The following is a 27163-nucleotide window of genomic DNA, read 5'->3' as shown; positions in this document are numbered from 1 at the left end:
AATCATTTTGTACTGTAACTAGCATATTTGACTATAAATATAGTAATCTTACTTTGGGAGCTTTTCACTCTGGGTCTCTGTTGAAAACAGTTTTTTGCCAAGTCGGACACTACCCGGTTACCAAATGTAAATAAATAAAAAATAATAAATACATTGAAAAGAGGTAGAAGTTTAGTTGTAGACTTATAGTGATTGCAAAAATGAGAATCATCACTCAGTCCACATCATTCTGGAAAGTCAAGATGATAGGAAGATGTCTCTCTCAAGTACCATATTAATATGATGTTTTTTTTTTTTTTTTAGAGCACAGTTTGCAAACCCTTGCCTTTCAGGGGGTTTCACCAGGAAGATGTTCAGGAACTGCAAACGCCAAATATAATAGTTGCAGACTAATTAAACAAAATGTAGATGTCATTATATTTGAGGTTCTTTATCTTTATGCAACCAACACAATTTTACTGCAATAACTGACATAAATATTATTTAGATAACTAAAAAAGATTAATGGAGAGCTTTTGGAGTAATGTATATATTATTAAGATTATTAAGATAATGAGTTTTGTCTTGTTGTACCGTGTAGTTTGCCTACATCATATTTTGGGTTTGTCTATCAGAATACCTTTCAGCTATCTAATTTAATATGTCTTAGTATCCTCTATTGTATTATTTCTCGGAATTAATTCTAACCAATTTCAGAGCACTAAACAAAGTCAGCCCCTGCACTGAGTACTGAAGTTGGATAATTTGTGATCATTTTTCTTTACAAGTTTTATTATCATTCTTAGGTTATCGAAAGGCATAGTGGTATCTGCAGAAAAGCAAAAGTGAAAACCAGAAAAAAATATACATTGCATGTAACCACTTTGTACAGAACATAATCATGTGCTCTGTAACAACAACATAAAACCTCTAACATTTTCAGATGTATGTTGTGGTTCTTGCTGGGACATTGATTTGCATTAACAGAAATCCTGGAATCTCCACTAGCTGAAGTCATCAGCATAAAACAAAGCTGCATTTGTTTGGAATAACCATTTATTCTTTACATTGCTGATATAATTTAACCCTGATGAGTATTGTGGAGAACCTGACTTCTGTGTCGCCTATTCAAAGGTTATAAGGCAGAGACCTAATTCTGGAAAGGATGCCAGACTATTGGAGGGCAAACTAATACATCACATGCATAACTGTAGGAGGAGTCTAGAGCATACTGCAAATTTACATGGTCAGAGTAATGACAAGAGAAAATGTAGAAAATGTATTAACAGGCATCCCAGCCAGGAGTCAAACTGCAGAAATAGGTGCCATGACACAGCAACAATAACCACTGTATGCTGCGCTGGTATTGTATAATCACGTTATAAATAGGGAAATATAAAACTTGATATGTGTGATAGGACTTTATTTCTTTAAGAATTCCATGCTTGAAATTATTTAATAATATATTATACTGCAGAGGTTGCATTGTAAGTTATAGAAATACTGAAAAGAGAGTGACAAAAATTAGATCTGAGAGAGCAATACCTGATCACGGTTACAAACTTGCTTAAAACAATCAGATAGAGTCAGTAGAGATTATATCCTTCTGGATCCAGTTTATCATACTGTATATGGAAAAATGTTTCAAATATTGTTTTTAACAGGTGGCAAATAGCTAATAAAATGGGGCGTAACTGAAAGGAGAATAATTTTGGCAATAAATATCTACAGAGCTGAGAGCTTTGTTTAATGTCTTACTCAACCATGGAAGAATTAGCAGAGGTTAGAAAAAAGTAAAACAAACTAAAATAGATAAATAAATAACATGAAGTATCCTTCCTCTAAAATGCAGATTAGGAACTGTTTCATCTGAGTTGGTGGTCAGGAGCTCTTCTGTATAACAATAAAATATTAACCCTCCATAAAATGTCATGAATTTTCATTGCTGTTAAGGAAGGGTCACTGGATGCATTTTTTTTAATGAAAGGTAGCTATTTGTCATTTTTATGCCCATATCAGATAAAAAGACTGCCATCTAGTTCATTTCTATGCACTGAAAGAATTCTATATTAAAATATTTGTTTTCTTGGAAAAATATCCTGGTTGTTCAATGCTCATTTAAAAAGCAGATCTCCATGTGAGTTGTTTAAACAATTGAAGTTATGTTTCCAGCCTAAACCTAGAGATGTACATAACTTATGTGCAAATGTTAGCCTGAGCATCAGACTATTACCCCTATCAGGGTATTACAGAATGACTAATGGTCGCCACAGCGGAACTCCAGTCCGCTAATGATTGATAGTTGATTTTTACATGCCGAGTTACCAGCCCAGACGCACAACCTTCAATGAAGGTACACCCATTCATGCATGTGTCCATGCAGAGGACACTCTAGCTGAGAATCGAACTGGACAGCGTCTTACTGTGAGGTGACAACGCTACCGCAGCACCACCACCACGGATACTATAAATAAGACAATGAAAGACAATAAGTCATAGGTTTATAGACTTTATGCCCAGCATTTTACTGCCTTTTTTCCCTTATCTTTGTGATTACCTACATGTACGTTTTGTATACAGTCTCTGTACAGCTCTCCCTCTTGTTACTAAATTTAAATAAATACGTCTAACAAGATGGTTGTTTCACCCTAGTGTCTGCCAGTGTGTACTGTTGGATACATTTACTTTAATTAGAGGCTATAAATTACATGTTTTTTTTCTGCTGAATTGCTATGCTTTGGTCTGATTGATATTTTTACCCCAGTATTTGCTACTTTATGACCTTTATATACCTTTTTACATTTGCTACAGGTTTCATTATTCTGTTTTTAACAGAGAGGGTTATGATCAGGTCTCAAATCATAACTAAGTAACTATGTCTTTGAGATGCAGATGCCACAAAAGCCACATGGAAAGTGAAGCTTGAGAGGTGAATCTTGGCATCCACGTTGAGAACACCTAATAATGTCAGGCCAAATCCTAAGTCTTTATGGTAGATGGAGCAGTACCAGTTGCTTGTACTACCATTTACAGGAAAAAATGTAAGACAGTGAAGTGTTTCACTGTATTTCAAAGCCTTTAAAGGTCAGTAAAAACACTTTAGCCCCATTACAGAGAGAGCAGGCTGAAACAAAGTGTCCCTTTGAAGAACAAACAGCTCTAAAAGCTGTTATGGGCTTTATTCTGCCAATCATTTTGTTTACAAGCATGGCAGCTTTCAATATTTAACTGCTTTTAAAGCTGCTTTACTTTCTGCAGCTAATAGTTAATGACTGGCACTGTCTGTTATCACCTGCTAGCATGAGATCCAGCAATAACTATGTTAATGGTTATGTGATGTCTACCACTGAATCAGTAATCAAGGAGCCTCAATCCTCACAAGTGGCACCAGTGCGGGGAACGTGCACTGGAAGAATTACAAGTACACACACAGTATTTCCAGATTTAACTCTCGGCATCAAGTGCAGTTTCACCTAACAGCACACAGAGACCACAGTCAGTGCAGGGCTGTTTTTCCCTCTTTCCCAGATCCCAAATACAACACCTCACTGGCACAGCTATTGAGTTGAGTCCTTAGCCAGCGTTCCAAGCCAAATCCTTCAACACTCTCTCTTTCCAACCACAACTTCGTGTCCGTGCCCAAGTAGTTGACACACATTCTTGGGGATTTGTTTCACACACACACACACACACACACACACACACACACACACACACACACACACCTGGGAAAGGTTGGCACAGGTTTACTAGCTATGCCCCCTTCTGCCCAGAGTATAAGGTAGTTAGCACTGTCACCAGAACCCCTTATCAGCTACTTAACAAAGGGTATTCAATCTTACTGTATAATATTACTATTAACCCAAATGGTAGTTTGACCAAGAGCAAGGCTATTAGGAGTGGCCTACACAGCATCACCAAATAAATATGCAAGTACTCTCAGAACTTAAATCTCTTTCAACAGATCAGCCACAATGAAAGGTTTAAATATATTTAATAATAATAAAAGAACAAGAAAATACTCAGTATATAATTACAGTGACATCAGAGTTCAAAATCACAGGAAATATTTAAAACAACATTACAGGACAGTCTCAAATAAATAAAGAAAAACATCTAAATTAAGCTTTGCTATATTCCTGACTACAGCTTTGAGAATTACTATAACCTAGTTAACTTACTTCAGAGTGAGGCAAATAGGTACATAGGTTCATAGCTCCATAGGTGTTTACTAGGCCAATGACCACAAGGGCGTTTTTTAGCCTAGCCATCAATCCCAAATCTCTGACAAGTTCTGATACCCTTGATAAGTGTAAGCATAGGCTTGGGAGATGAACCATTTACAAGTTCCCTCTCTCCATTAGAGACATCGGTGCCAAACCAGGGATGAATTTCTGGTTTCCCATCCAATTGTCCAAGTTGCACTTGAATTGAATTAGGGAAGATCTCTGCTTCACATGGACAAGGAGCCTGTTTCATAGATGGGGTAGTCTCTGAGATACATTCCTATCTCTCCAGCAGGTCCTATTTATATCATATGCAATGTTTAAGTCTTTAGAATGGGTAATTCTGGTGCTGTTTCTTTTGTGGATATGCAGGAGGTCCATCAGAGTGGGGTCTGACAATGTCCTGTATGCCAGGCATAGATCTCCCCTCAAAAGCCTGTAGGAGAAAGAATACAGGGATAGGGCCTTGAGGCTGTCTGCACAGGGCATATTACTTATGCCCCGTATTCTTTTAGTGAGAAATCTCTGTGGCTGTTCCAATTGTTGGATATGCCTGGTTAGGTACAAACTGTACCAAACACTGCATTGTCCTCAATGATAGGTCTGATGAATGCTGAATACAGTGGAACAATGACTTCATTGGAATTAGATGCCATACCTTTGTTTATAAGCTGCACAACATAAAATGATTTCCTCACCACTATTAACATGTGATGATCAAAGGCTAGATTACTCTCTGTGTGTGACCCTAAGTCCCTGTCTACTGGGTCAACTCTAAGGGGTGTGTTGTCAATATGAAAGTTACCAGGGATAAATGACTTCTCAAAGGATAGTGTTATGCATTTCTTGGCATTTAGTTTTAGTCCATGGCTCTGACACCAGTTGTTTGACTGTGGCAACCTGCCCTGGAGAACATTTTTGTCAGTGTGATATTCAATGACTGTTCCTAATTTGCAATCATCTGCAAATTTAGTCAGCCAGAGACCACTGACATTGGCTCCGACTTCTGAGAAGTAAATGCCAAAAAGGAGATGTCCAAAGACTGATCACTGGAGGACACCACTTGTGACTGGCCTCTTTGTAGAAGTGGACTCCAAAGTTCTAACATCCTGGGTCCTGTCTCTCAGTGAGTTGGGTATCCACCTGGTGACATAAGGGTTTGTACCTATCCTCTTGAATTTGTCAACAATACCCAAGTGGGTATTATGTCAAATGCCTTGGCAAGGTCAAGGTAGGCAGTGTGAACAATTTTGCCCTCTTCCATTGCTTTGGTGACATTCTCAAAGAAGTCCACCAGGCTGAGTAGGCATGATTTGCCCTTGACTAAACAAAACTGGGTCGGGTCCAGTGTCTGTAGGTTTACTATATCGCTATTGATCACCTCTGTGATAATTCTTTCCATAGCTTTACATATAAGACTAGCGAGACTTATGGGTCTATAGTTTCCAGGTTCTATAGATGGCCCACCTTTTTTCAGCGGGATGACTGTTGCCTTTCTCTATTCATGAGGCATAACGCCTATTTGGAGGGTACAGTTAAATAGTAATTCCAGAGGCCCTGATAGGTCATGTTCCATGGTATTTAGAAGGCATTCTGGGATATTGTCTGGGCTCATTGATTCATTGTTCTTGGTCTTAGAGAGAACATTAAGGACCTGCTCCCTTGTGATAGTAGGGGGAGTTATATTTGATGATATTTCCAGAGGGAAGGTTGAAGGGGAGAGAGGGGTAAAGTTGGAGCTGAATTTATCAGCCAGGAGGTTTGTTATATCTTCTGGCTCAGTATAGGTGGCTTCATTTACAATGAGTTCTGCACATAATTGTGTATTGCCTTTGAAATTGCAGATATAGGTAAAGAATACTTTGTGACTGTCCTTGGCTTGGGATGCCAAACATACCTCAAATTTGGCTTTGGTATACTTTATTTGTCCTCAGGCTTGTTTGTTTAGTTTGATGAGAGTGCTTTTATCCTACTGGGTGCTGAGCCTCCTACATTTTTCCATGATTATCTTCCTCCTGTTATACAGCCGATTCATTTTGTGATTCCACCAGGGTGGCTTGTTTTTTGAGTTAGTTCTGTACTTCATCCTGGTGGGTACGGCTGCCTCTATGCAGGTATTCACATGCTTGTACAGGGTTTCTGTGAACAGTTCTGCATAGGCAGAAGTGTTCTCATGGTTTATGGGGGCTTGAAATTTTGCCAGGTTCTCACTTAATAGCAGGAGGTTAGCCTTAGAATAGTTTCTGAATATTCCAGATTTAGCTGGGGGTCCAAGGTTTATTTTTACTTCAGAGGAGATCATTTTTTGGTCTGACTTTACCAGGGAAGGCATTGCAGTAGGGGATGTGCAGCAGTCTCCCATATTAGTGAAGACCAGATCCAGTATGGTTGCATCCCTGGTTGGTGCATTGACTATCTGGTCCAGAGAGATTGTGTTTACAAAGTCCAGGAATCTCTGTGCATGTGTGTTTTTTGTTGGATAGGATTCCCGGTTAATGGTGGGGTAATTAAGGTCACCCATGAATATGGTATTGGGTTGGATGGTTAGTGTTTCGAATAAGTTTAAATACATGGTATGTGTTTCCTGGATCATGGAGGGGGACCTATAGCTTGCAAAGAAGTGATATTGGATTCTACCTATTGTGAATTAAACATGGATCAGCTCATGTACATTGTCCTGTTTGACTAGCCTTGAAGTGTATTTATTTTTGATGTAAATAGAAACACCCCCACCTTTAGTCCCTGTCTGTGAAGCAGCTGGCCTAAATGTGTGGAAGGCATTATAACCTTGCTCTGTTAGTGTGCTCTCTGTGGCTTTAAACTGTGTCTCAGTGACTGCACAGACATCATCATTCTCAAGGGTAAAGACAACTTCTAGGGAGTGGAGTTTTTTGTTTAGACTCCTAATCTGTGTGATGAATGGGTCTTCTGTAGTTGTTGTTGTCAGGTTAAAGATAGAATACAGAATGCTCTGTCTCACTCAGAGAGTTCTCAAATATTACTGCTGGGAGAACTTGCCGAATGACATCACTGCTTGTCATTGTCATCTGACTCCTAGTTCCCAGGTCCCAAAACAACCATTGATAGAAACTAATAGCATTTAGCATCTACCTGTAAAAATACATAGAAAAGGGCTTTTCCTCAGATCTTTGGCAAAGACTGTAAGTTATAAAACAATAAAACACTTCAAAGACAACAAAGAACCGAGTAATTATGATACAAGCTGGCCGTTATGTGGCATTTAGACAGTTTCTAAAAATACATAACATGCACCATTGCCATTTTGATCTGGGTCATAGCTGAAATTCACTTGCACAGTTTACAAATGGTAAATGAATAAAAAAACAGATGAACTTCAAATTAACTTGAAAGTTAACACACTACAATGTTGTTACTACGCATCAAGTTATGTAAAAGTTTGGATACTTATCTTTTCATGGATTTTTTTTTGCATTATTTCATTCAATAGTATCTCTTTCTATGCATGGGTTGACATTATTTCTGTATGGCTTTGCTATGTCATGGTGTTTTTTTCTTCTTTGAGACTCCAGTGAGAATTTGAATTTCAGTTTGGACATTCTTGAGTCATTGATGACATAAGTAAGGTAATGTTTCTGGTGGAATTTAACAAAGTTAGCACTTATAAGACAGTAGTATTTCTACATAATAAGTGCAATGTTACAACAAAGTCTCTAAAGATGTTGACAGTGTCTGATATTGAAGCTTAAGTTATTTTAAAGCAGGCTGAGTCAATGCCATGCCGTTTTGAATCTGTCATAGGTACAGTTGGCAGTGACTAGACTTAGACATTTAATATGCTTTCCTGTAAATGTTGTGTGTGTCATATACATATGTAGAACCTTTAGCTGCTTTAGGTTGGGGGACTTAAGGGAATGAACAGAAAGAGATTTGCCTGTTGTGACATTAAGTAGGTAAATGATCAAAATGAGTTCCAAATGATGAGTGGGAAATCATCACAGCTACATTAAACTCAACGGGCAATACGTAACTGAGATAGGGAGGCAAGCTATGGTGCACTGTGGTTATCATTAATACATACAATTTGCAACATTTATTCAGTTTAAAATGAAATACATGTTTATTAATAGCAATACACATTTTATATGAACAACTCTATTTTTGATATACTTAAACTCTAAATTGAAGCATTTTGGATACAAAACATTATCATAATGAAAGGATCTTAACATATCATCCAGTTACAACACTCTTCTATTAACCCTTTCATTCTTAATATCATCTTGTTGCTAGGTCGAGCTGTAATAACTCTTCAGTATCCCACCTCTAGACATGCTCATGCAATATTTCTGAGCCATAATCCTAGAAAAAAGGAGTAATTTTTCTTCCCTAGTATATAGCATGATATGTACTGAACAAAATTATTATTATTTTGATTATTATTATTTCTCATTGTGATATTAAAGAAAGTGCCACATATGTGTCCAAATGCAGACATTTCTCACTAGCTTTGCACTCTCCCATTGTTTACATATACTTTGGTCTGAAAGAGGAAACATGAGCATTAGACCATGTTTTTCTTCATAAATATTAACATTTCTGAAAAATGACAACTTGTATTCCATGTGTATGTGTGTGTGTGTGTGTGTGTGTGTGTGTGTTTGTGTGTTTGTATATGTGCGCATTCACTCACATGCACTTGTGCATGTGTAGATCAACGCACTTGTAGGTTGTTTTACGATGATAAGAAAATTCATGCAATTATGCATAGGATATTCATGTACTTTGATACCAAAATGAAAAATGATAAAAAGTATTTGAATGAATTGATCAGTTTATTCAGTCTTTTATTTTTAAGACGTAAGACTTTAATGTAGTGCAGGAAAGTGTACTGGATGAGGAAATAACACATTAGTAAAAAATGAAAACTGTGAGGCAAGTGACGGTGAAGGCAAACTAAATGTGCTATATAATAAATCCTGTCTTGCGTCTTTTCTAAAATGCAGCAAATAACTTCATACTGTGATTGCGTTTTTGTTTCTGTCATTTTTAAATATGGTGCTTTTTTAATTCATATAAATATTTCTCCAAAATGAAGTTATTTTGAATTCCACTGAAGAAGGTTGTTTTCAAGATATTGACTGCTATTCTTTATGCATTTGAAAAGTGCTGTCAGTTTTATGTTACCGTTTGCTTACTTTATCTCCCAGACTTGTTTACCAAAGATCTACTTTAATTTGATGAAGTAATTGATGTATATTACGATAGCACTGTAAGTAGAAAATATAAGAATGAAGGAGAGTTTTAATGGCATTTCTTTTTCTTTCTTTCTTAAATCAGAAAGGTGTTTTACAGGCTTTTGTTAAGTAAATTGTGATGAAAGGAGATACTGCCAGCCCAGCTAGCTGGAACTTTGTAAATAATTATATGTCATTTGTGAATATCAACATGATTTGTATAGAAGTGTGACAAAGGGAGATACTGTCAGTGCAGCTGTCTGTAATTTTGTAAATGGTTATGTGGCATTTGTGAATGTCAACATGCTTCATGTAATATGCTTGTGTTACAAATGTATTAGAGTTTTGGTATGTCATATAAAATGGTTTGTACAGACGTGTGTGCTGAAGAGGTGTTTTACAGAGTGCTATTTGAATTGTATCCGCAGTGTAACCTACTGGAATAGAACAGAAATGTACATGCACTAATGTAACTGTTTAAATGTATATTTTAACAGTGGAAACTGAAACACCAGAAGTTAACTTCTGAAAAATAGCTGAAATTAAATTACTTTATGGCAGCAAGGAGGTACTGTAGGTATCCATAGAATGAGTTTGTAAAGGATTCTGCGGTTTGGGCCATATTTTCCACTGGCCCTGGGGCTTTGAAGGATTCCACCTCGGTTTTGAGAAGTAGAAAGTTTGCTTTTGAGAGGTTTTTGACCGTGGTTTCCTTTGCTGGGGGTGGGGACGGGATATGGATGTCCATAGTGATTAATTTATGGTCAGATCTTACCAATGAGGGGTATACCTCTGGTATGGAATATAGAGTCCCCATGTTGGTGATGATCAGGTCCAATATGTTTTCCCCTCTTGTGGGAGTGGTGACCTGTTGTTCCATAGCATTTGAGTTTATAAATTCTAGGAACCGTTGGGCTAGGGTGTTGGGGTTTGAGTAGTGCTCCCAGTCTATGTTTGGGTAGTTAAAGTCACCCAATATAATGGTGTTTGGAGAGACCTTCATATTCTCCAGTGTCTTCAGGAAAGCCGAGTGGGATTCCTGAGTTTGGGAGGGTGGTCTGTAGCAGTCTACAATCTGGAAGGCAGTTTTGCCCACTGTTAGTTTCACATGGATGGTCTCAGATGCTTCGTGCAGTGCCACTAGCCTGGAGGTATGGGTATCTTTGATGAATATGGATACTCCCCCTCCTATTGTAGTTTGGTCCCAGTTTTGGGGCCAAAAAGCATGGTATGACGTATAGCCTAGTAGTACTGGGGTGCTCTCGGGAGCCTTGAACTAGGTTTCTGTTACTGCACAGACATCGATATTCTCCATACTGAGGAGAGCCTCGAGTGCGTGCATCTTGAGGTTTGGACTTCTGGCGTTGAGCAGCATTACCCTTAGTTTCTTTTTCCTTGTGTTGTGATGCTTCTTAAAGATATAGCACACATTTTACACTATGATCTACAACTAGTATAGGTACTTTCCTGGCATTTACACATGTACACTTAATCAGAAATTCTTATAACTAACAGAAATATAGAATAATAGGCCTGAATTATCTTCTCCTGGGGACTACTACATTCGTAATGCAACTTCCACAAGCAAGATATTTAATGTAAAAATATATACCAACTCAATGTTACTTTTCAGGAAAATGTGGTATTTCCCCTGTGAGCAGATCAGTACTAGTTCTGTAGTACTTCTCAGGGAGTCCCTTTTTGACCTATATTTGTAGAAAATCATGCGAATCATTTTACACACATATCTGAGATTTTCTTACAAGGAAATATTTACTTATTGATATCACTTATAAATTATGTTGCACATTTTATCAAAGTTTATGAAACTGAAAGGGCTTCCAAAAGAAGGGAGTACTCTAAATGTCCATGATGAAACCTCTACTCCCTGCACCTTCGATACAAGTATGATTAACTGTAGTATAACTGCAACATTGGGGGAAAGGAATGATCCTCTCTGTCAGTAACAAAATTGCCCATTCAGTTATCCATCCAAAAATCATGTCACTCATGCTGTCTCTTCAAATTGGATGGAACCACATTAAGTAGTGTAAATACCACCTTGTGTCTCCACTGAAATGAGGTTACTAGCCTAGAAGGACAACCTGGTCAACAAAGGATATATAAATAAATACAACAATATAATATAAAAAATCTACATGATGTTAAAAACCATCCAATGGAATTTAATTTACCTGTGTATAAAATGTACATTTTGAAAAAATGTGGATAAATTGTCAGCACGATCTAATTGAATTAAATATTTAATAGTTTTTTTTTATGCTATCTACTTATCTCTTGCTGCACTTTAACTGTCAGGTGTTTGCACCTTTGCCTTCTAAAGTTGTCTTTGGACCAGTAAGTGCATTCCCATAAAACAAGCATGCAATATACATACCCAAACAAATATTCTTATCTTACGACTTCATTGCATTCACATAGTTGAAACTCCAGCAAGCTGTTAGTGCAAGATAAATTTTGTCCTCAAAATATGCAGCCCTATTCTTTGATGAGTGCATGGACCATTAACATGCATCAAGAATAGAGACATTAGTAAGGCAGTATAGGAGACCTTGAGATTTTTTTAGAATTCACTTTATTATCATTTATTTTATCTGATTTTCATGAAAGGAACCAATACCTGTCAGCCAGTGTCATTTGACTTTTTATATACTTTGCTAAACTTCTAAACAAAATATGATCTTCATGATAAGACAGTTAAAGTCATGCAGGGTATCAAACTCTGGGCTACAGGCTGATGTCTCGTAGCACTTCATATTGGTAGATATTGGTACTTGTTAAATTTCTTAAACTTGCTGCTAAATCTATCTCCTATCCTATATCTATTCTTATTAACCACTGTATTTCTGAAGAGCATGTTCCCTTGCTTTGTAAAATGCCTCATGTCATACCCCTTCACAAAGGAGGCCCCTCCACTGACCTTTCTAACTATAGGCCCATAGCTATACTTTCTCCATTTGCCAACATCTTAGAAAAATGCCTTCATAAACAGACTCTAGATCACCTCTTAACACATAACCGTTTAGCTTCTACTCAGCATAACTTTCGCCCCAAACATAGTACTGACACCATTCTATTAAGTTTCACCAATACTGTAAACCACCTCAAAAACAATAACCACATTGTCTTTGCCACCTTCCTTGATATTTCAAAAGCCTTTGACACTGTATCCTATCAAATACTCCTAAACAAACTTGCCTCTTTCAATTTCAGCTCCAATATACTACATTGGTTCCATAACTAACTCACAAGCCATAAACAAGCCACCATGTGGGAACATAAACTATAACCCCATTTGCCCATCACTGTCGGCATCCCACAAGGCTCTATCTTAGGCCCACTTCTCTTTATTATCTTTACAAATTATCTTTATGCTGCAGCTTCACCTGCCACAATCATTCAATATGCTGATGATGCTTCCCTTATTTGCTCTGCCCCTCCATAAATGAACTCCAAGTAAAGTCTCAGACTGCCGTTCATAACATTGAAAGATACCTCTCAGACCACAAACTGATTCTGAACCCTAACAAGACCAAACTCATGGTATTTTCTAATTCTGCCAATAAAAAGCAGCAAACTCATCTCTCTATCTTTGCCTCTAATGGTACAAAAATTGAATCTGTTGAACATACTAAACTCCTTGGTGTTACCCTAGACAGTAACCTAAAATTTGACAGACGTATCACTTTAACAATCAATAAAGTCCACACAAAATTAAATACTCTCTACAGAGCTAAACCATATCTTTCTAATCATGCATGAATAACCACTGCCAGAACTCACCTACTTTCCACCCCTCTCTATTGTTCTCAAGTCTTCACAGACCTTCGTAAATCTGACCCAAATAACCTAAAAGCCTGCCATAATAAAATTGCCAAACTTGCCACCATTGTATAGCCCTACAAATACTAAAGTGGATTGAACTCCCAAACTTACTAGCCCTAAACCAGGTAATAGTAAACCTGACCATTGCCCAGCCGTATCTAACCTTGTACAGCCCTGTTCTTATCTTACCTCAGTCAGGTCAGCTGATAAAAGCTTGCTCAAAGTTATCAAAACCCACAACTCTTATGGTGATTGTTTATACAGCTACTCCATAGTCAAAATGTGAAATTCCCTTCCCCAACATATCTTATCTATACCTAATACCCATAGCTTCAAACAGCTCCTTACAAATTATTTCTCCAATCACTGGCTATGCTCCTGTACTTCCTCTGGCTAAGCAAACACACTCCACTACTTCTGTGTTTCTGGCTATGTAACTCAATATTGATTAATTTTATTGTTGTTTTATTGATGTTGTATTTGATTTTTTGGATTGATGTGTGATTTTATCAGCTTTTATTAGCTTGATTTATACTGTACTATGTTATTTTGTAAACTTCTTAGTAATCATTTTGTACTGTAACTAGCATATTTGACTATAAATATAGTAACCTTACTTTGGGAGCTTTTCACTCTGGGTCTATGTTGAAAACAGGCTTTTTTGCCAAGTTGGACACTACCCGGTTACCAAATGTAAATAAATAAAAAATAATAAATACATTGAAAAGAGGTAGAAGTTGTAGACTTATAGTATAGAGGTAGAAGTTGTAGACTTATAGTGATTGCAAAAATGAGAATCCTCACTCAGTCCACATCATTCTGGAAAGTCAAGATGATAGGAAGATGTCTCTCTCAAGTACCATATTAATATTATGTTTTTTTTTCTTAGAGCACAGTTTGCAGACCCTTGCCTTTCAGGGGGTTTCACCAGGAAGATGTTCAGGAACTGCAAACGCCAAATATAATAGTTGTAGACTAATTAAACAAAATGTAGATGTCATTATATTTGAGGTTCTTTATCTTTATGCAACCAACACAATTTTACTGCAACAACTGACATAAATATTATTTAGATAACTAAAAAAGATTAATGGAGAGTTTTTGGAATAATGTATATATTATTAAGATTATTAAGATAATGAGTTTTGTCTTGTTGTACCGTGTAGTTCGCCTACATCATACTTTGGGTTTGTCTATCAGAATACCTTTCAGCTATCTAATTTAATATGTGTTAGTATCTTCTATTGTATTATTTCTCTGAATTAATTCTAACCAATTTCAGAGCACTAAACAAAGTCAGCCCCTGCACCGAGTACTGAAGCTGGATAATTTGTGATCATTTTTCTTTACAAGTTTTATTATCATTCCTAGGTTATCGAAAGGCATAGTGGTATCTGCAAGAAAAGCAAAAGTGAAAACCAGAAAAAAATATACATTGCATGTAACCACTTTGTACAGAACATAATCATGTGCTCTGTAACAACAACATAAAACCTCTATCATTTTCAGATGTATGTTGTGGTTCTTGCTGGGGCATTGATTTGCATTAACAGAAATCCTGGAATCTCCACTAGCTGAAGTCATCAGAATAAAACAAAGCCACATTTGTTTGGAATAACCATTTATTCTTTACATTGCTGATATCATTTAACCCTGTTGAGTGTTGTGGAGAACCTGACTTCTGTGTTGCCTATTCAAAGGTTATAAGGCAGAGACCTAAATCTGGAAAGGATGCCAGACTATTGGAGGGCAAACTAATACATCACATGCATAACTGTAGGAGGAGTCTAGAGCATACTGCAAATTTACACGGTCAGAGTAATGACAAGAGAAAATGTAGAAAATGTATTAACAGGCATCCCAGCCAGGAGTCAAACTGCAGAAATAGGTGTCATGACACAGCAATAATAACCATTGTATGCTGCGCTGATATTGTATAATCACGTCATAAATAGGGAAATATAAAACTTGATATGTGTGATAGGACTTTATTTCTTTAAGAATTCCATGCTTGAAATTATTTAATAATATATTATACTGCAGAGGTTGCATTGTAAGTTATAGAAATACTGAAAAGAGAGTGACAAAAATTAGATCTCAGAGAGCAATACCTGATCATGGTTACAAACTTGCTTAAAACAATCAGATAGAGTCAGTAGAGATTATATCCTTCTGGATCCAGTTTATCATACTGTATATGGAAAAATGTTTCAAATATTGTTTTTAACAGGTGGCAAATAGTTAATAAAATGGGGCGTAACTGAAAGGAGAATAATTTTGGCAATAAATATCTACAGAGCTGAGAGCTTTGTTTAATGCCTTACTCAACCATGGAAGAATTAGCAGAGGCTAGAAAAAAGTAAAACAAACTAAAATAGATAAATAAATAACATGAAGTATACTTCCTCTAAAATGCAGATTAAGAACTGTTTCATCTGAGTTGGTGGTCAGGAGCTCTTCTGTATCACAATAAAATATTAACCCTCCATAAAATGTCATGTCTCAGAATTTTCATTGCTGTTAGGGAAGGGTCACTGGATGCATTTTTTTTTTAATGAAAGGTAGCTATTTGTCATTTTTATGCCCATATCAGATAAAAAGACTGCCATCCAGTTCATTTCTATGCACTGAAATAATTCTATATTAAAATATTTGTTTTCTTGGAAAAATATCCTGGTTGTTCAATGCTCATTTAAAAAGCAGATCTCCATGTGAGTTGTTTAAACAATTGATGTTATGTTTCCAGCCTAAACCTAGAGATGTACATAACTTATGTGCAAATGTTAGCCTGAGCATCAGACTATTACCCCTATCAGGGTATTACAGAATGACTAAGCACTATGAATATGACAATGTTGTGTCTTTTGGCTTTTCCCAGTTAGTGGTCGCCACAGCAGAACTCCGGTCCGCTAATGATTGATAGTTGATTTTTACATGCCGAGTTACCAGCCCAGTCACCACAGCAGAACTTCGGTCCGCTAATGATTGATAGTTGATTTTTACATGCTGAGTTACCAGCCCAGACGCACAACCTTCAATGAAGGTACACCCATTCATGCATGTGTCCATGCAGAAGACACTCTAGCTGAGAATCGAACTGGACAGCGTCTTACTGTGAGGTGACAACGCTACCGCAGCACCACCACTACGGATACTATGAATAAGACAATGAAAGACAATAATTCATAGGTTTATAGACTTTATGCCCAGTATTTTACTGCCTTTTTTCCCTTATCTTTGTGATTACCTACATGTACGTTTTGTATACAGTCTCTGTACAGCTCTCCCTCTTGTTACTAAATTTAAATAAATACGTCTAACAAGATGGTTGTTTCACCCTAGTGTCTGCCAGTGTGTACTGTTGGATACATTTACTTTAATTAGAGGCTATAAATTACATGTTTTTTTTCTGCTGAATTGCTATGCTTTGGTCTGATTGATATTTTTACCCCAGTGTTTGCTACTTTATGACCTTTTTATACTTTTTTACATTTGCTACAGGTTTCATTATTCTGTTTTTAACAAAGAGGGTTATGATCAGGTCTCAAATCATAACTAAGTTATTATGTCTTTGAGATGCAGATGCCACAAAAGCCACATGGAAAGTGAAGCTTGAGAGGTGAATCTTGGCCTCCACGTTGAGAACACCTAATAATGTCAGGCCAAATCCTAAGTCTTTATGGTAGATGGAGCAGTACCAGTAGCTTGTATTACCATTTACAGGAAAAAATGTAAGACAGTGAAGTGTTTCACTGTCTTTCAAAGCCTTTAAAGATCAGTAAAAACACTTTAGCCCCATTACAGAGACAGCAGGCTGAAACAAAGTGTCCCTTTGAAGAACAAACTGCTCTAAAAGCTGTTATGGGCTTTATTCTGCCAATCATTTTGTTTACAAGCATAGCAGCTTTCAATATTTAACTGCTTTTAAAGCTGCTTTACTTTCTGCAGCTAATAGTTAATGACTGGCACTGTCTGTTATCACCTGCTAGCATGAGATCCAGCAATAAGTATGTTAATGGTTATGTGATGTCCACCACTGAATCAGTAATCAAGGAGCATCAATCCTCACAAGTGGCACCAGTGTGGGGAACGTGCACTGGAAGAATTATAAGTACACACACAGTATTTCCAGATTTAACTCTCGGCATCAAGTGCAGTTTCACCTAACAGCACACAGAGACCACAGTCAGGGCTGTTTTTCCCTTTTTCTCCAGATCCCAAATACAACTCCTCACTGGCACAGCTATTGAGTTGAGTCCTTAGCCAGGGTTCCAAGCCAAATCCTTCAACACTCTCTCTTTCCAACCAGTGCTTCATGTCCCTGCCCAAGTAGTTGACACACATTCTTGGGGATTTGTTTTACACACACACACACACACACACACACACACACACACACACACACACACACACACACACACACACACACACACACACACACACACACACACACACACACCTGGGGAAGTTTGGCACAGGTTTACTAGCTATGCCCCCTTCTGCCCAGAGTATAAGGTAGTTAGCACTGTCACCAGAACCCCTTATCAGCTACTTAACAAAGGGTATTCAATCTTACTGTATAATATTACTATTAACCCAAATGATAGTTTGACCAAGAGCAAGGCTATTAGGAGTGGCCTACACAGCATCACCAAATAAATATGCAAGTACTCTCAGAACTTAAATCTCTTACAACAGATCAGCCACAATGAAAGGTTTAAATATATTTAATAATAATAAAAGAACAAGAAAATACTCAGTATATAATTACAGTGACATCAGAGTTCAAAATCACCGGAAATATTTAAAACAACATTACAGGACAGTCTCAAATAAATAAAGAAAAACATCTAAATTAAGCTTTGCTATATTCCTGACTACAGCTTTGAGAATTACTATAACCTAGTTAACTTACTTCAGAGAGAGGCAAATAGGTGCATAAGTTCATAGCTCCATAGGTGTTTACTAGGCCAACGACCACAAGGGCCTTTTTTAGCCTAGCCATGCATCCCAAATCTCTGACAAGTTCTGATACCCTTGATAAGTGTAAGCATAGGCCTGGGAGATGAACCATTTACAAGTTCCCTCTCTCCATTAGAGACATAGGTGCCAAACCAGGGATGAATTTCCGGTTTCCCATCCAATTGTCCAAGTTGCACTTGAATTGGGTTAGGGAAGAACTCTGCTTCACATGGACAAGTAGCCTGTTTCATAGATGGGGTAGTCTCTGAGATACATACCTATCTCTCCAGCAGGTCCTATTTATATCATATGCAATGTTTAAGTCTTTAGAATGGGTAATTCTGGTGCTGTTTCTTTTGTGGATATGCAGGAGGTCCATCAGAGTGGGGTCTGACAATGTCCTGCATGCCAGGCATAGATCTCCCCTCAAAAGCCTGTAGGGGAAAGAATACAGGGATAGGGCCTTGAGGCTGTCTGCACAGGGCATATTACTTATGCCCTGTATTCTTTTAGTGAGAAATCTCTGTGGCTGTTCCAATTGTTGGATATGCCTGGTTAGGTACAAACTGTACCAAACAGTGCATTGTCCTCAATGATAGGTCTGATGAATGCTGAATACAGTGGAACAATGACTTCATTGGAATTAGATGCCATACCTTTGTTTATAAGCTGCACAACATAGAATGATTTCCTCACCACTATTGACATGTGATGATCAAAGGCTAGATTACTCTCTGTGTGTAACCCTAGGTCCCTGTCTACTGGGTCAACTCTTAGGGGTGTGTTGTCAATATGATAGTTACCAGTGATAAATGACTTCTCAAAGGATAGTGTTATGCATTTCTTGGCATTTAGTTTTAGTCCATGGCTCTGACACCAGTTGTTTGTCTGTGGCAACCCGCCCTGGAGAACATTTGTGTCAGTGTGAGATTCAATGACTGTTCCTAATTTGCAATCATCTGCAAATTTAGTCAGCCAGAGACCACTGACATTGGCTCCGACTTCTGAGAAGTAAATGCCAAAAAGGAGATGTCCAAGGACTGATCACTGGAGGACACCACTTGTGACTGGCCTCTTTGTAGAGGTGGACTCCAAAGTTCTTACACTCTGGGTCCTGTCTCTCAGCCAGGTGGGTATCCTCCTGGTGACTAAAGGGTTTGTACCTATCCTCTTGAATTTGTCAACAATACCCAAGTGGGTATTATGTCAAATGCCTTGGCAAGGTCAAGGTAGGCAGTGTGAACAATTTTGCCCTCATCCATTGCTTTGGTGACATTTTCAAAGAAGTCCACCAGGCTGAGTAGGCATGATTTGCCCTTGACTAAACAAAACTGGGTCGGGTCCAGTGTCTGTAGGTTTACTATATCGCTATTGATCACCTCTGTGATAATTCTTTCCATAGCTTTACATATAAGACTAGCGAGACTTATGGGTCTATAGTTTCCAGGTTCTATAGATGGCCCACCTTTTTTCAGCAGGATGACTGTTGCCTTTCTCTATTCATGAGGCATGAGGCCTATTTGGAGGGTACAGTTAAATAGTAATTCCAGAGGCCCTGATAGGTTATGTTTCATGGTATTTAGAAGGCATTCTGGGATATTGTCTGGGCTCATTGATTCATTGTTCTTGGTCTTAGAGAGAACATTAAGGACCTGCTCCCTAGTTATAGTAGGGGGAGTTATATTTGATGATATTTCCAGAGGGAAGGTTGAAGGGGAGAGAGGGGTAAAGTTGGAGCTGAATTTATTAGCCAGGAGGTTTGTTATATCTTCTGGCTCAGTATAGGTGGCTTCATTTACAATGAGCTCTGCACATAATTGTGTATTGCCTTTGAAATTGCAGATATAGGTAAAGAATGCTTTGTGACTGTCTTTGGCTTGGGATGCCAAACATACCTCAAATTTGGCTTTGGTAGACTTTATTTGTCCTCAGGGTTGTTTGTTTAGTTTGATGAGAGTGCTTTTATCCTACTGGGTGCTGAGCCTCCTACTTTTTTCCATGATTATCTTCCTCCTGTTATACAGCCGATTAATTTTGTGATTCCACCAGGGTGGCTTGCTTTTTGAGTTAGTTCTGTACTTCTTCCTGGTGGGTACAGCTGCCTCTATGCAGGTATTCACATGCTTGTACAGGGTTTCTGTGAACAGTTCTGCATAGGCAGAAGTGTTTTCGTGGTTTATGGGGGCTTGAAATTTTGCCAGGTTCTCACTTAATAGCAGGAGGTTAGCCTTAGAATAGTTTCTGAATATTCCAGATTTAGCTGGGGGTCCAGTGTTTATTTTTACTTCAGAGGAGATCATTTTTTGGTCTGACTTTACAATGGAAGGCATTGCAGTAGGGGGTGTGCAGCAGTCTCCCATATTAGTGAGGACCAGATTCAGTATGGTTGCACCCCTGGTTGGTGCATTGACTATCTGGTCCAGAGAGTTTGTGTTTACAAAGTCCAGGAATCTCTGTGCATGTGTATTTTTTGTTGGATAGGATTCCCGGTTAATGGTGGGGTAATTAAGGTCACCCATGAATATGGTATTGGGTTAGATGGTTAGTGTTTCGAATAAGTTTAAATACATGGTATGGGTTTCCTGGATCATGGAGGGGGACCTATAGCTTGCAAAGAAGTGATATTAGATTCTACCTATTGTGAATTAAACATGGATCAGCTCATGTACATTGTCCTGTTTGACTAGCCTTGAAGTGTATTTATTTTTGATGTAAATAGAAACACCCACACCTTTAGTCCCTGTCTGTGAAGCAGCTGGCCTAAATGTGTGGAAGGCATTATAACCTTGCTCTGTTAGTGTGCTCTCTGTGGCTTTAAACTGTGTCTCAGTGACTGCAAAAACATCATCATTCTCAAGGGTAAAAACAACTTCTAGGGAGTGCAGTTTTTTGTTTAGACTCCTAATCTGTGTGATGAATGGGTCTTCTGTAGTTGTTGTTGTCAGGTTAAAGATAGAATACAGAATGCTCTGTCTCACTCAGAGAGTTCTCAAATATTACTGCTGGGAGAACTTGCCGAATGACATCACTGCTTGTCATTGTCATCCGACTCCTAGTTCCCAGGTCCCAAAACAACCATTGATAGAAACTAATAGCATTTAGCATCTACCTGTAAAAATACATAGAAAAGGGCTTTTCCTCAGATCTTTGGCAAAGACTGTAAGTTATAAAACAATAAAACACTTCAAAGACAACAAAGAGAGTTCCGTAGTTTTAGACATTGTGTCTCCTTGCTGCCATAAAGTAATTTAATTTCAGCTATTTTTCAGAAGTTAACCTCTGGTGTTTCAGTTTCCACTGTTAAAATATACATTTAAACAGTTACATTAGTGCATGTATATTTCTGTTCTATTCCAGTAGGTTACACTGCGGATACAATTCAAATAGCACTCTGTAAAACACCTCTTCAGCACACACGTCTGTACAAACCATTTTATATGACATACCAAAACTCTAATACATTTGTAACACAAGCATCTTACATGAAGCATGTTGACATTCACAAATGCCACATAACCATTTACAAAATTACAGACAGCTGCACTGACAGTATCTCCCTTTGTCACACTTCTATACAAATCATGTTGATATTCACAAATGACATATAATTATTTACAAAGTTCCAGCTAGCTGGGCTGGCAGTATCTCCTTTCATCACAATTTACTTAACAAAAGCCTGTAAAACACCTTTCTGATTTAAGAAAGAAAGAAAAAGAAATGCCATTAAAACTCTCCTTCATTCTTATATTTTCTACTTACAATGCTATCGTAATATACATCAATTACTTCATCAAATTAAAGTAGATCTTTGGTAAACAAGTCTGGGAGATAAAGTAAGCAAACGGTAACATAAAACTGACAGCACTTTTCAAATGCTAAAAGAAAAGCAGCCAATATCTTGAAAACATTCTTCTTCAGTGGAATTCAAAATAACTTCATTTTGGAGAAATATTTATATGAATTAAAAAAGCACCATATTTAAAAATGACAGAAACAAAAATGCAATCACAGTATGAAGTTATTTGTTGCATTTTAGAAAAGACGCAAGACAGGATTTATTATATAGCACATTTAGTTTGCCTTCACCGTCACTTGCCTCACAGTTTTCATTTTTTACTAATGTGTTATTTCCTCATCCAGTACACTTTCCTGCACTACATTAAAGTCTTACATCTTAAACATAAAAGACTGAATAAACTGATCAATTCATTCAAATACTTTTTATCATTTTTCATTTTGGTATCAAAGTACATGAATATCCTATGCATAACTGCATGAATTTTCTTATCATCATAAAACAACCTACAAGTGCGTTGATCTACACATGCACAAGTGCATGTGAGTGAATGCACACACACACACACACACACACACATACACATGGAATACAAAGTTGTCATTTTTCAGAAATGTTAATATTTATGAAGAAAAACATGGTCTAATGCTCATGTTTCCTCTTTCAGACCAAAGTATATGTAAACAATGGGAGAGTGCAAAGCTAGTGAGAAATGTCTGCATTTGGACATATATGTGGCACTTTCTTTAATATCACAATGAGAAATAATAATAATCAAAATAATAATACTTTTGTTCAGTACATATCATGCTATATACTAAGGAAGAAAAATTACTCTTTTTTTCTAGGATTATGGCTCAGAAATATTGCATGAGAATGTGCAGAGGTGGGATACTGAAGAGTTATTACAGCTCTACCTAGCAAAAAGATGATATTAAGAGTGAAAGGGTTAATAGAAGAGCGTTGTAACTGGATGATATGTTAAGATCCTTTCATTATGATAATGTTTTTGTATCCAAAATGCTTCAATTTAGAGTTTAAGTATATCAAAAATAGAGTTGTTCATATAAAATGTATATTGCTATTAATAAACATGCATTTCATTTTAAACTGAATAAATGTTGCAAATTGTATGTATTAATGATAACCACAGTGCACCATAGCTTGCCTCCCTATCTCAGTTACGTATTGCCCGTTGAGTTTAATGTAGCTGTGATGATTTCCCACTCATCATTTGATACTCATTTTGATCATTTACCTACTTAATGTCACAACAGGCAAATCTCTTTCTGTTCATTCCCTTAAGTCCCCCAACCTAAAGCAGCTAAAGGTTCTACATATGTATATGACACACACACAAACACACAACATTTACAGGAAAGCATATTAAATGTCTAAGTCTAGTCACTGCCAACTGTCCCTATGACAGATTCAAAACGGCATGGCATTGACTCAGCCTGCTTTAAAATAACTTAAGCTTCAATTTCAGACTCTGCCAACATCTTTAGAGACTTTGTTGTAACATTGCACTTATTATGTAGAAATACTACTGTCTTATAAGTGCTAACTTTGTTAAATTCCACCAGAAACATTACCTTACTTATGTCATCAATGACTCAAGAATGTCCAAACTGAAATTCAAATTCTCACTGGAGTCTCAAAGAAGAAAAAAACACCATGACATAGCAAAGCCATACAGAAATAATGTCAACCCATGCATAGAAAGAGATACTATTGAATGAAATAATGCAAAAAAAAAATCCGTGTAAAGATAAGTATCCAAACTTTTACATAACTTGATGCGTAGTAACAACATTGTAGTAAGTGTTAACTTTCAAGTTAGTTTATTTGAAGTTCATATGTTTTTTTTTTTCATTTACCATTTGTAAACTGTGCAAGTGAATTTCAGCTATGACCCAGATCAAAATGGCAATGGTGCATGTTATGTATTTTTAGAAACCGTCTAAATGCCACATAACGGCCAGCTTGTATCATAATTACTCGGTTTCATATACTTTATTGCTTTTTTACCTTTACTTTCTACAGAGACACTTGCCTTCATTTTCTCTGTACTCAGATAGGAATACACGTTTCTGTAATTTCAAAAAGTTTAGAAGTTACAATTTCACACTCCATTTTCCTTTATGTTATTTTACTTTTCAGTTTTATGTTAAAAACCTGAGGTGAGAAACAGAAGTCAGAGGTTCATTGATTCATACTTTTGTCACAAGTTATGCAATAGCTTTCGTCACAAAGCCTGATCATTACTTAGTTCATATGTAGTAAGTAATCATGCAACCCAAGGTCACACAGTAGACTCATGAAGGCTGAGGAAATTGGACCCTGTATCAAAGCAAGGCCTCATTAAGAGCTCATAGCCTTAATCCCCTGTACCAGCTGACAGAAAATAATTTTCCCATTTCAAAATGTATGTGCAGGTGCTCATTTATTTGCTCTGGTTGCTTTTAAATTTGTCGATGGTCTGGGAAACATCTTATATATTGTTACCTCATGTCAAAATATGGCAGTAAAAATAGGGACGTTCTCTCATTTTAAATAATGGCCACCAAAGCAGTCAGTCCTCTTAGGGTGGAATCACTGTGCCTTTTGTTGTTGAATCACATGTTCTGTCATAAAACTGCAGAAAAGACCCTTAAGTTTCATGACTGGCTGAACCTTGGTCAGTCATCTATACAGTCTCCATTAAGTGATATATAAAGGTCCAGACCAAGGAAGTGATACTTAGACCAAAAGACAGGACTGCTATTCAGCCATCATGAATAATTAAATTAGTTGTTCTACATCACAGGTTAACCCACAAGATGGTTTCCTGTAGCAACCTCTTACTCACTCAGCCATTTGCCTTGGCAATCTGACAATGCTGTAATGCTAGTAAAATGGCAACAAGAAGCAATCAGCTTGGCAGACAGCACTTCATTCATATCATCTATAAACAAAGCCAACAGAGTTTTTTTCTGATCTCAGTACTTGTTAACTTGCAAACAGTAAACATAATAACATAATATCAAAGTAGTGATATACTGTATTTGTATTACACTGAACCACGGGCAGTCAATATAACACCTTTTGTAAGTGATATACTTGTTCAATGTACATCATTTGAATAAGCAGCTTGTGCTGACTCACCCTCTGATTACATTCAGCTATTCATTTCTTATATTACTTATTTTTGTTTATTTATTTTTCTAACTCGCTCCACCATGTTACATCATACCTCTCAACTTGATAACACAGAAAATCGGTATAAAGACTCTTTGACAAGTAAGTACAGGCAGCAAAGAATCTGGACACCTAATAAGCATACAATTTAAATCCCTGATAACACATAGCTCCTCCTACATCTAGCACTGCTCAGAAACAGAAGTTTCTAAAGCTGAGAGTGAGTAAAATATAAGTTTATTATCAAAGTTACAGTGTAAAATCTGAAGACTTTTACAAACAATATTACAAAAGTCTGCCTCACATAATTTATTTTTGTTTTTTAAAAATCAGAGAAACACATAGGTCTTCTTTCTTTAAATTTTATTTCTTGCATACAAAAGAGCTTCACAACTATACATGTATGTGAGGGAGGGGTATTCAGAAAATCATGTGGAAGTATAAATCAAGCCTTATAAATAGAAATGCACCACCGATAATAGGTACAGCACATGAAGGGACAAATTATTTTCATATAGTACTGCATTTTATTTCTTTCTTTCACTGAATATTAATTGAATTGAATATTGTGGTTTCTCTGTGTCTACAGGGAGCTTGTTAGAAGTGTAGCCAGTGGTAGCAGTGGGGTAGTTTCACTTCTTTGATATTCTGTGTTTAACTTCTAACCTAGGGGGTTTGTCTTGCCATGTAAGTGTTACATCTTGTGTTATTTCTGCTAAATATTTGAGCTGTTGGCTGGCTAAGATTGACCTGCAATCAACTGGATGTATAAGCTAAATTAAGTACACTTTTATCTGAACTTTGTGTATATAGTACTGCATTTTATTTTTTTTTTCACTGAATATTAATTGACTGGAATATATTTGTGTCTCTACATTTGGTTTCTCACCCCCTCCCTGTTCTTGCTGTGGTGTTAATCTTGGTGGCTTTGAAATTGCATGCCCTCTTGTAAATTTGTGTTTGTACACTCCTTCTGGGCCCATCTCATTTGCTCACTCAACTGAGTACACTGAGATCATATTTTGATTTCAGACACTCCTACTAGTCCCATCTCTTCAGCTTTATTGACTGTGTACAGAGAGAGCATTTGGGAAGGACAACCCCTGTAGCCTCTTAGTCCTGCTCTGTTCCCCCCCCCCTCGGAAAAAAATTATACTTTATTCAGTTGTTCTTAACTGTCTTAGTTTGCTGTTCTGTGTGCTCTTATCTGTTCATTTGCTCTTAGTCTGCACTTATATCTGCTTGTTAGTAGCCTCCTAATTTACTGCCTTCTGTGCTTGTTTTTAGTCATTTGTTAATTTAATTGCAAAAAAAAAATTCTAAGCTTGTTAACTGCCTTTCCTGTAACTAGTCTCATCCAGATACAGATTTGCTGTATCCAGGACTGTCTGTATGTTTCTGAGCCCCCCAAGCCTTTTTGTGTTGGAAGGAAGCCTTCTAGCTTATCAGTGAGAGTGGTAAGCACTGGATAGTCTATCTACCACAAGAGTGGTTTCTGGCCCAGAAATTGTAGGTTATTGGCCATTTAGGCTGTTTTTCATCTCTTTCAACTTTCTGGTTTAAAAGCCCATGTTTGCGTTTGTTTCCCACCTTTCCTGTAACTTGTCTCATCCAGATACAGATTTGGTGTATCCAGGACTGCTTGTAAGCTTCTAAGCCCCCGCGCCTTTCTCTGTTGGAGGGAAGCCTTCTAGTTTATCAGTGGGAGTGGTGAGCACTAGGTAGACTATCTACCAAAAGAGGAGTGGTTTCTGGTCCATAAATTGTAGTTCATTGGCCGTTTGAGCAGTTTTTTCCATCTCTTTCAACTTTCTGATTTAAAATCCTGCATTTGTGCCTGTTTCCCACCTTTCCTATAACTAGTCTAGTCCAGATATAGATTTGCTGTATCCAGGACTGTTTGTAAGCTTCTAGCCCCCCGAGCCTTTCTGTGTCAGATGGAAGCCTTCTAGCTTGTC

At 37.3% G+C, this 27163-nt stretch overlaps 1 protein-coding gene across 1 annotated transcript in view; it reads right to left on the bottom strand.

The window, feature by feature from the left end:
* The window catches only part of LOC122816569 (ephrin type-A receptor 7-like), a 2140039-nt gene that overhangs the window by 1788620 nt on the left and 324256 nt on the right, over positions 1-27163 (bottom strand). The gene's annotated exons all lie outside the window — the stretch shown is intronic.

The sequence above is a fragment of the Protopterus annectens genome, chromosome 1.part1 (assembly GCF_019279795.1).
Source record: "Protopterus annectens isolate FY-2018-M chromosome 1.part1, PAN1.0, whole genome shotgun sequence".
NCBI lineage: Eukaryota > Metazoa > Chordata > Ceratodontiformes > Protopteridae > Protopterus > Protopterus annectens.
The sequence above is the reverse complement of the archived record's forward strand: the minus strand, read 5'-3'. Positions and strand labels throughout refer to the sequence as shown.